Below are 11,858 nucleotides of genomic sequence, written 5' to 3'. Positions count from 1 at the left end.
TAGAACTGTGACTCCCCAGAAAAAGAAACTGCTACCAGAAAAGTAGGTTAGGTTAGGTTAGAACTGTGTCTCCCTAGAAAAAGAAACTGCTACCAGAAAAGTAGGTTTCGTTAGGTTAGAACTGTGACTCCCCAGAAAAAAAAACTGCTACCAGAAAAGTAGGTTAGGTTAGGTTAGAACTGTGTCTCCCTAGAAAAAGAAACTGCTACCAGAAAATTAGGTTAGGTTAGGTTAGAACTGTACGTGACCCCTCAGAGAAAGAAACTGCTACCAGAAAAGTAGGTTAGGTTAAGTTAGAACTGTGACTCCCCAGAAAAAGAAACTGCTACCAGAAAAGTAGGTTAGGTTAGAACTGTGACCCCTCAGAGAAAGAAACTGCTACCATAAAAATAGGATAGGTTAGGTTAGAACTGTTACCCCACAGAAAAAGAAACTACTACCGTAAAAATTGGTTAGGTTAGGTTAGAACTGTAACCCCCTACAGAAAAAACTGCTACCAGAAAAGTAGGTTAGGTTAGGTTAGAACTGTGACCCCTCAGAGAAAGAAACTGCTACCAGAAAAGTATTAGGTTCGGTTAGAACTGTTACCCCCCCCCCAGAAAAATAAAAGGTTAGGTTTATTGCGTTGTATTTGTTTTGTATATTATATTATTTCAACGTTATACCTTTTTATACTTATCATAAACGATATTATATGTAAAGTTCATTATACATTATTAAATTATATAATTCATTGTTATACGTATCGCAGTTTATACTTATTGCACGTTATGCCATTCAAAATTATATTAATTGAATTTATATATTCTGAGCAATATATTATAGGTTTGTATACGTTCTATTACTTACCCGACGTCAGCAACAGTGACATTTGTCGAATTATCGCACCTGTCACCGTGGTGAAATAGGAGCCAGGTGTAGTTAGGTCTTTAGATCGTACATACTGTATGGTTGTGTGTGGTGTGGAGTCGAGTCGAGTAACTCGAGCCTTCGTGTAAATATTGCACGGATCTCGGCCCCGGGGAAGGAAGATAAATAAGCAGCTTCCTACGAGACTGAAATTACTCAAAAAAGGATTAGAATAAACAAAAATAGCATTTTGTAGAGCAAACTAGTTCATTTTGGTTATTTGATGAATTATCATTTAGCCATTTACAGGGCGCAATTTGTATTGTAAGTTGTGAGTCAAAAATTAACCCCAATTATTACTTAATTACGTAGAACTTTTAGGACGGCTAGACTTGTGTTTTTTTTTTAAATCTGGTCCATTAGGGCTCATTCATTCATTCATTAATCAATCCACTTTTGACACAGTCTAACTAAACCGTCATTGGCCATTACGCATTCCGAGAATAGCTTTTAATTTACGTTATATTTTGTACCTCATTCGTACTTCGTTGCTTACAATGAATATTATGTATATCCGCATAAACCAACCCAACCACAGTTATTTTAATCCTGAGAAGTTCGTGAAATTTACATATTCTCAAGGAGACTGAAATTATTTATTACTGACATTTATTCTCTAGCCACGACCGCAGGCACCGGTGTTATAGTATAGAAATAAAAGTATTCCATTTAAGCACATTTACGATGTACTAATTCCAAACTTCTTTTTTAATTAAATATATTGCACAGTTGTGAATACTATATTTAAGTTGTTTTTAATGGCAGATTCCTTGTAAAATTTGAATCTAGCATAATAAATTTTAATGTATAAATATTTAATGTAGTTATCTTATAACTATCTACACTACTTAACCTATCTACGTAACGTATTTAAATCCCAAGTAAGTATAAATGGTAAGTGTATAAGTGTAAAGTAAGTACAATTACACTAGGTACCTACCTAATAAAATAGATGATCACACCTTTATCAGTTATTGTTATCACACTACTACTCAAGACTTCTCAACTTTCTATAAGGTTTACAAATGCTCAGCTCTGTGAAACAAATAGGCTTTCAGACATAGCAAAAATAGCTTGTCAACCAACATTTAGTCACTAATTAATCCGTCATTATCGCATTGCAAAGAAAAACAAAAGCTTTGTGAATAAATCACTTTTCTTCATTAACTTTGCCGAACTAAATCAACACTGAACAAAGAAACGACTCCGCTGTTGCTTTTTCCATGATTCCCCTTGTATTTGCGATGCACTTGATTTTTCATTTAGCGGGAAAGGTTCTATTAGTAGTAGTTAAAAGTAACAAAAGAGGAAAATGATGGCTTATTAAAAGTTCTCTTAAAGCACTACGGTTCCAATTTCTTTTTAATGCTTCAGTAAAGAGTATTCCCTCGGGAATGCAAGAATGTAGATCTTAAAGTATTTTCTTAGTATAATAATTTGTATAGATCAAAGGTTTTTTTTAACGCAGAAGAAATGAGGAAGATTTTATCACGTTTTATTTTAATTATATTAAAAAATCCAGATAACAGTTTCATTAAAAATATCGCCAAATGAAACACAACATTTTCCGAAAGTATGTGTTTTATTAAATTAAATTCATTAAATTCATTCACCTACTTAAAATATCAAACCTATAAACTCTTTCATTTTCCCCTACGCTCGAAATATGTTGATCATTCATTGAATGAAATGGGAATGAATTCTCGGAACAGACAATCCATCCCATCTGAAAGGAAAACCATTTCCAAACATTTCAACTGGTTAAAAAAACGAATGCAAAATTCATTTTCGTGCCGTCCCTAGTACCTAGACACCTTTGTTGAGTATAAATGGTCAAGCGCTAGTTGAAGCCTTGTGTTGTGTTCTGTTTTTAGGGTTCCGTACCTAAAGGGTAAAACGGGACCCTATTACTAAGACTTCGCTGTCCGTCCGTCCGTCCGTCCGACCGTCCGTCCGTCCGTCCGTCTGTCTGTCACCAGGCTGTATCTCACGAACCGTGATAGCTAGACAGTTGAAATTTTCACAGATGATGTATTTCTGTTGCCGCTATAACAACAAATACTAAAAACAGAATAAAATAAAGATTTAAATGGGGCTCCCATACAACAAACGTGATTTTTGACCAAAGTTAAGCAACGTCGGGCGTGGTCAGTACTTGGATGGGTGACCGTTTTTTTTGCATTTTTTTTCCGTTTTTTTTGCATTATGGTACGGAACCCTTGGTGCGCGAGTCCGACTCGCACTTGCCCGGTTTTATTTACTTTTGTATAGTTTTCAGTAATAGCTAAACCATTTTAAAGGACCTTCCAGTTTGGACCGCTTCCAGTTTCTTGTAACCTTTCTTTTTAATTGAACTAGATAATGAATTAGGCTGTCCGGATCAATTATAGAAGATGTCGACATATGTTGGTCCAAGCTTTTCTTCCTTGGAGCTGGCTGGCGTACGCTCGGGATTCTGCGAATGCTTAGTAGTTACTCTGTTTCCCTACAAGTCCCAATCTCAGACTCAAGACATTTCAATTTTGTAAGTAAGTAGTCTTGAAGCTGCAATTCAACACGCAGACACGTCATAAATACGCCTTTGCCTTCGCATGCCAGATTATCAGACACTACGGGACCCTAAACGGACTGTTCTACGCGTACCTACATACCTCCAGTAATTTAGTTCGCGTCAAACCACTTTGCATTTGCGTTAAACGTGAAATATAATTTGCAGAAATCTCACAAAGCCTTGCTTCTCTTTGTTCCAGAAACTGGCTGGAATCCGCGCGGACAACGCGGTCAAAGAACGTCGGTTCACTTTACAGGTGTTATTCCGAAGTCCACCGTCGCGTCTGTCTGTCTGTCTGCCTGTATGTTCGCGATAAACTCAAAAACTACTGAACGAATTTTCATGTGGTTTTCACCTTACATTGAATAAGAGTGATTTCAACTATGCACCTTCATCGAAAACAAAACAAAATAGGTAAGTTGTTCTAGCTGCTGACAGTGTGCCAATATCGTTTATGGAAACTTTTGAATTTTTATGTTACGCTTTAAATCTATCGTGTAATGCGTGTAAAAATGCAACCACAAGTGGATATTATTATAGAAGTCAATCCAGTTTCCTAAGGGACAAGTAACATACTACGCGGCTTCCATACCAAAGGTAGTGAATTCGAAACCCCGACTCGTACAGTACCTACGGTTCAGTTCATAACTTTTTGCTAGTACCTAAGTATTTGACGCAAACCTAAATGCTCATTCATTCATTCAATCAGTGTAAATTCCCATGGCGTCGAAACGGTGAAGTACTCCTCAACGCGCCTAACCATTGTGAACCAAAGTAATTAACCGTGCCGACGCGAATGGGACAAACCCATTAATTCCACTAATTCGCTACTTCGCTCACTACCGACTAGTGCTCCGGTTGCCAGGCTTTTGTTACTTGCGAAGCTGAATTATGAATTTACGACATAGATCGTTTTCTACTAGAGTTACTAGACCCGCAATATAAACTTACTACTTAATAGTTTGGCGCGATGACCCAAAATGAGTCTTGGCCTCCAACACAACAGTAACGCATTATAAACGCGGGACCATAATCTGACGTACCTACTAGCATTGACATGTTACAAGGCCGCCGTAAAGATCTACTTAAAAGCCTTGTATGGAGACGATGTTCAGGATGAAGGGAAATGGGAGTCAGATATTTGACAGTTACATTTCAAATAATATAAAAATTTGCTCTTAGTTCACATTTTTACAACATCGAACGCCATTTGCTACTTTTATTTAGTTCCCCGATTATGCAAAGCCGATAACGCGCGAAGCCAGCGAAGCCCGTTCATTTTTACGCCGACACCGGTGTTCTTTGCTCGCCAAGAAAGCTGTTGTAGTATAAAATTGTGTGAAGATCTTAGACTCTTACATACTAAACGATGCATGCGCATTTTCAATACATTACCAATAAGTAAGTATATATTCTTATTTCTGCGTGGTGAGCGCGTCCTTTTATATGCTTAATCTAGCGAGAAGTGAACAAGTAAGCTGAGAATGCTTCCAAGCTAAACTGATGTTTCTATACAAATTCCATAATGACATACGACTTTGTAGTCTAGGACGGTAGTACGTCTCTGTTGCGGTGCTTTATGAGCTGTTTTATACGTTGCAAAGAATTTTATGATTCGCTGCAACGAGTTAATTATATTAGTTTACAGTTTTTATCCTTTTTATTTTAACGGAATGCGATGTACAAGTGTTTCCCAGTATTTGTTGGTTGTGATGTTGTTTGTTATTACATTTAAAAGAGGTGCCTAATTCAGTTATCAAGCTTTTGTTTATTTATTTGGTGTCATGTTTGTTATTTTGGTGCAGTATTGCGATTCGTTGGATAATTATGTAGGAAAGAGTTTTATTAATGAAATATCTTTACAATGAAAAATATTAAATAGGTACAGCTGGACTCGAACCACATTGTTTTTAGGGTTCCGTACCCAAAGGGTAAAACGGGACCCTATTACTAAGACTCCGCTGTCCGTCCGTCCGTCTGTCACCAGGCTGTATCTCGTGATCTGTGATAGCTAGACAGCTGAAATTTTCACAGATGATGTATTTCTGTTGCCGCTATAACAACAAATACTAAAAACAGAATAAAATAAAGATTTAAGTGGGGCTCCCATACAACAAACGTGATTTTTGACCGAAGTTAAGCAACGTCGGGCGGGGTCAGTACTTGGATGAGTGACCGTTTTTATAGATAATGGTACGGAACCCTTCGTGTGCGAGTCCGACTCGCACTTGCCCGGTTTTTTTTATAACAAACACGAAATTTTTAATTTGATCCCAACATTTGAGGACTTTAACCTCCTTTCCAACTTTAACCCTGTTTTCTGAAAGCGTTAACCCTTCGGCCACCTGCCGCCGGCAGTTTGGAAGCCCGTGCCTCGGGCAGAGTTGAAAGGGCCCGTGATAATGATTAATGGGCATTACGTCGAGATTCACAACATGGCGGTGTTGATTAGGTGATAACTTGTTTATTTATGCATTAAGTCTCTGTTTTAAGTAGACAAATCACTATGTATCTAATGTGGTTTTTGAAATAAGATAGAGTAAACTGACATCTCTACTACCCACCGTGCATTTAACCACCGTAAGCCGTAAGAGACCACTAATGTCAAAAAGAAGTACCTACCTAGGGCGACACGTAGTGCAACCCAAGGTACAGAACATTACGGCCCAAAGAATCTGGAAATTTCTGGATGCAACGGGCATTGTTTACCTTAAATGACCCAATTTCAAACGAAAAAATCTCGGACAGTGAGGTTCCCAATACCTTTAATTCACATTTTTTACAAATAGCGTCCAAGTCTGTGGTTCAAAGTGATGAGTCCTTATCTGCACAGTACCTACACCAACACCTTAGTGGCACAGACATACCCTCATTTCGTCTCCCTATTGTCACACCCGAACTCTTACACAAGACAATACAATCTCAATGTTAAAGACACGCGACACCGTAGATACATATGATATATCATTAAATATAATCATATGTATCTGGCCGGTCGTTTCTGATATCTTGGTTGTGTTGATCAACACGATGTTTCAAACTGGCGTCTACCCTGACGTGTTAAAGAGTACAAGGGTATGCCCAGTATACAAAGGGAAGGGAGAAAAAACAGACGTTAATAACTACAGGCCGATCACCATAGTACATTTTGTCATCAGCACTGATGACATACCTGGAATGTAACGATCTGCTTACTCCAAACCAATACGCTTACAGACGAAACATGTCAACTACCGCTGCAGCTCACAAAATTGTCGATACAATTATAACAGGTTTAGAAAAACGACACAAAATGGCCGGTATTATGTGTGACTTGTCTAAAGCATTTGACGTAATAAGTCACACAATGCTCCTGGATAAGCTGAAGTGTTATGGCGTGACGGGTGAGGCGCATCGCTTAATCGCTTCATTTTTGTCGGACCGAAGACAACAGGTTAAACTGTCCTCAAATGGCAAGCGATTCCAGTCTGACATTGGCCTTATCAAACTAGGCATTCCCCAGGGATCAGCCCTTGGAAACACCCTGTTTCTAGCCTACGTCAATGATCTCCCGTCTGCCATCACCACCGGGCTGTCAGTACTATTTGCAGATGACACTACGGTCATAATCAGCGCGCAAACGTACACGGAGAAAAAAATATTTTACAATATTACCAGATTGTATAGTAGTTATGTTTCTAGTGTAGGAAAACAGATTTCAGCCATGTTTAATAGACTTGTATTTTGGACAATATTAGAATATTCTAGTTAAAATATTCTAGTACACTAAAACTCTGATATCGTTTTGGTAACAATCTAATAGTAACAGAGTAAAATATGCATTTAGCATACAACACTTTACAATAATTGCGATGTTTACAATATTTATTAATTCTGTTCACCATCATCTAGTTTAACACACCAATAATAAAAGTGTGTATTACAAAATCTTTGTTTAGGGTCCACCTTATGTAATTCATTTATAGGTACTAGATTTTCTCGTACCTGTTAGCGGATTTTTAATACCTATTACTTACTCGAAATTTCTTGATTACTATGAATATTTTTACACATAACTAGATACGTTCTCTGTTGTCTAACATACTCTTTTTAATGATAACAATAAAGAGTGGTTCCAGCAACAATAAAAATTGTTGGCATTACAATATTATTGCACACTAAACAAAATATGATTTGCCTGTAACGAAAAACTGTTCAGCCCACGATATGAGCTAACTGCGGCCCCTCGCACCCCTGCGCCGCCGCCCGCAGCGCCCAGAACATTCTGTCATTTTCACCGAAGTCCGGACAGAGTTCATTTCAAGTGTCGCCAATAATAAATGAATCAGGTTGCATTCCTGTTTAGATCACCGGTTTTAGCAAATAAAAGTGTCTGTGTGTAGTGAACAAAGGCGGACGAAGCGGATAGCGGTTTAATTGAAAATGTATACATATGTTGCTAATAGTGATAAGGTTATATTGGAGTGTTCTGTTTGTGTGTTGTGTTTGCTACCAAAATTATCTCTGTGTTATATTTGCCATACGCTCACTAAAATTGCGGCCGATAATTTATGTTATGTACTACTAAAATTAAAACGAATTTAAAAAAAAGTTTGTTTTTACTTTACTCATAGCAGCTCATAGTAATTACTTAGGATTGAGATTTTTCTGTTTATGTTTCAGGCCATCACACCTATACCACAAACATCATTATTGCGGACTAAGCCAATGTAGGTACTTACTGCCGAGTTAAACAGAATAATGTTAAACACCTTAGGTAAGTCTTCGTCGCAACAAAAGCATGTTAAAGCGAAGACTCACCTAAGATATTTAACCTAACTCTGTTTCACTCGACAGTAAGTAAGTATATAACAATTTCAGTCCGCAATAATGATTTACTGAACACAAATATAAAACCCGTTAAACTCTACAATATATATAGTAAACAGAACATACTGTTTATTTCATGCCACAACAATTATATTTAACACAAACATAAATCTGGTATTCTCCAATACTGCATATAGTAAACAGAAATTGTTGATTATTTCAGTCAGCTAAAATTATACTTAAAACTAATAAAAAATCTGGTGAACACTAATGAAATATCTGATAAACTCTACCCTGTCCTATAATGATGGCTACAGATAGGTTTTGTATACTACACAAAATTTATTTTCGACGATACTAGGTATGTGGGTAATAGGAACTAGAAATGATGTTTTAAAGAACTAGAATTTTCTATTAATGTGTAAAAAAAGTCTAGTTGTCACATATAATACAATAAAATCAAGTTAAATTTACAATATTCTGGTAAAGAACACTAGATTTTTTTCTCCGTGTACGAGCAACTTGGTGAGAACATCAACGAGGCATGTAGACAGTTGGAGCGGTGGTTTGCTGCAAATGGGTTACTTCTTAACGTCAGCAAGTCTAACGTAATGTTATTCTCAGGACGGATGACTAACACGACCCCATGTGTAGTAGACTGCCCTATGCCAATGTGCTATGAAACGAAGTTCCTTGGCTTTATGTTGGATTCGAATCTTAACTGCAAGTGCCATGTTGACCAGCTATGCAATAGATTGAGTGGTGCGGTCTTTGCGTTACGGAAGTTGAAACCCCTTATTTCGTACGTTTCATTAAAATCGGTCTACTATGCTCACTTCCACTCACTTATGACATATGGTGTACTCATTTGGGGGAACTCTACGGATGCCAATCGAGTGTTTATTATGCAAAAACAGGCAATACGAACGCTAGCGGGTGTGAAGCGTAGACATTCATGCAGAGACCTTTTTGTAACGCATAGAATAATGACGCACTACTCATTATATTTATTCGAAATCATTATGTACGTGAGAAATAACTTATGTTTGTTTAAACGCGTTGAGGTATCTGGTATAAACATTAGAACTACAGGTCGATTACGAACAGTTCCACGTCGCATGGCGCTTGCAGCAAAAAACCCGCGTGTTATCGGTCCGACTTATTATGAGCGATTACCTGCAGAAATAAGGACGGAAACATCCGATACAACATTCAAGCGTCGATTGAGAAACTTTTTACTGGACAACCCATTATATTCAATAAGTGAATTTTTTGACATAACTGTATAATTTATATTCGCATACCTATTCTTGACATTGTCTTTGTTTATTATTGTTATTATTTGACGATCCTTCTCAGGTGAAATTTTTCATCTTATGTATTATTAATGAAATTAATTAATTTGGATTATCTTGCTATTATTTAAATTTATTTCTGACGATCACAATATAGATTCTTATAAATTGACATTAATGTAATTTGTACTGTAATCATATGTTGTGAAATAAATAAATCTAATCTAATCTAATCTAATCATTAGTAATGAACTTTAAAGGGCCGTCACAATAGATCAATGCTGGTCGATGCGACACTCAAAGGCCCACTACAACACAATAATCTAAATATATAAACGTGAAAGACCTGACTGACTGACTGACTTAAATCAACGCACAGCCCAAACCGCTGGGACTAGAAAGTCCAAATTTGGCAACTAGATTCCTTATAAGGTCTAGGGGTCCACTAAGAAAGGATTTTTCAAAATTCATCCCCTAAAGGAGTGAAATGGGGGTCCAAAGTTTGTATGGGGAAACAAGATTAGTTAGACTATTTTATTCCAAATTTCACAGGAGTATTCCTAAAGATAAATGAGTAAACACGTGTTTCAGGTTTTTTGAAAATTGAACCCCTAAGAGGGGGAAAAGTCCCCAATAGGGTTGATATCTCAAAATATCAATATTGTTATCGTTTTCATAGTATTTTGAGACGCTAATAACAAAAATGGCATCAAAATTAAAATTAACGTAGCCGAAGTGAACAATCATCCCCCTGGTGGGGGTGCAATGGGGTTGAAATTTCAAAATATCAATATGGGTATCATTTCCATGGTTTTGTGGGACGCTAATTACAAAAATGGGATCAAAATTAAAATATAACGTAGCCGACGTGAACTATGGCCCCTGGTGGGGAATGCTAATTACGAAGATAGCATAGACGGTTGTAACATACACGCTGATTTACAGCCACACATGATCCAGACTTTTGAGAATGCAATGCCTTAAAGTAAATTTTTTTAGCTATTAGCTCAGGGAAAATTTCACTAATACCTACAATGGCTGTTGAATCGTTGAATATTGATGGGACCATGTTGGCTCACACCGTAGTACCTATAATTGGAGATGGAGCCTGTCAGCAGTGTCTATTTCGCGCCATCTCCTATCTTCTGTATGATACGCAGGTGAAGGCCAGGGAGGTGCGCGAGCAAATCGTTAGTCACGTGGTGGCCAACTGGGAGGAGTTTGTTATTATGTCTCATAACAGTAACGGTGATAATTACTCCAGCCGGCCTAGCCAAGGTTACAATCGCTATCGCTTCGACAACGAAAAGCATTATGTCTCTCTATCACTCTTCCATATTAGCGCGATAGTGACAGTTGCGTTTCGATCGCTACGGAGAGTAAGCGATTGGCATCTTGGCTACGCGGCCTGCTCCGTTGAATACTGCCTTGAAATGTCGCGCCCGTTTACTTACGGTAGTCTCTGCGAGTTGGTAGCGGCAGGACAACTGTTTCCGTGGGTTTTCGAAGTTTACCGCAACAATGAGCTATATATGAGAGTTGGTACTGTGGGTAATCCGGTGGGGCAATTTTCAAGTGATTTGTCTAGCGGTTATTTTGACGTATATATTCGCAGTGAATTACTCGTAAGACCCACAATATCAGAGCCCCCTTCTTCACTCCTCTCTGTGGTTGCCAAGAAGATTACCACGAGAAGGAATGAAGAGATTACCACCCCACCACCCCATTTAGAATCAGACTCATCATTATCTCTTACCGCTACCAAAACAGTTACTAAAAAACGCCGTGCTAGGTTCACGAATACTACACGGAACAAACAACTAAAAGCTGCTGCAAATAAATATATGCAAAACAAATCATCAGATCACCAAGCTGCCGTAAGCAATTACCAAAAAATGAACCCTGATGTACACAGAGAAGCAGTAGCTAGGTATCAGCAAGCCCACCCCGAGGTAAACCGTGACACCTCCGCTAGGTATCAGCAAACCCACCCCGAGGTAAACCGTGACACCTCCGCTAGGTATCAGCAAATCACACACACTGATACACTTCATCCATGTAAAACTCCGCACCATTTTGCAATTCTCTCTCAAGTTGCCGTTTAATGTCGTCCGAAAAACTGTCCTTATATTTTTCCCAGAGACTTAACGGGTCAGTAAGTTGACAAAAAACTAACATTATTATGAAAAGTTCGCGCAGCTTGAAGGGAGAATCGCACAACGCAGCTTCCTCTAAAGTTGAGTCCCAATGTTTATCGTCCTCTAGCAATCCAAGGGAGAACCACTAATGTAGTG

The sequence above is a fragment of the Cydia splendana genome, chromosome 12 (assembly GCF_910591565.1).
Source record: "Cydia splendana chromosome 12, ilCydSple1.2, whole genome shotgun sequence".
Taxonomy (NCBI): Eukaryota; Metazoa; Arthropoda; class Insecta; order Lepidoptera; family Tortricidae; genus Cydia; species Cydia splendana.
The sequence above is the reverse complement of the archived record's forward strand: the minus strand, read 5'-3'. Positions refer to the sequence as shown.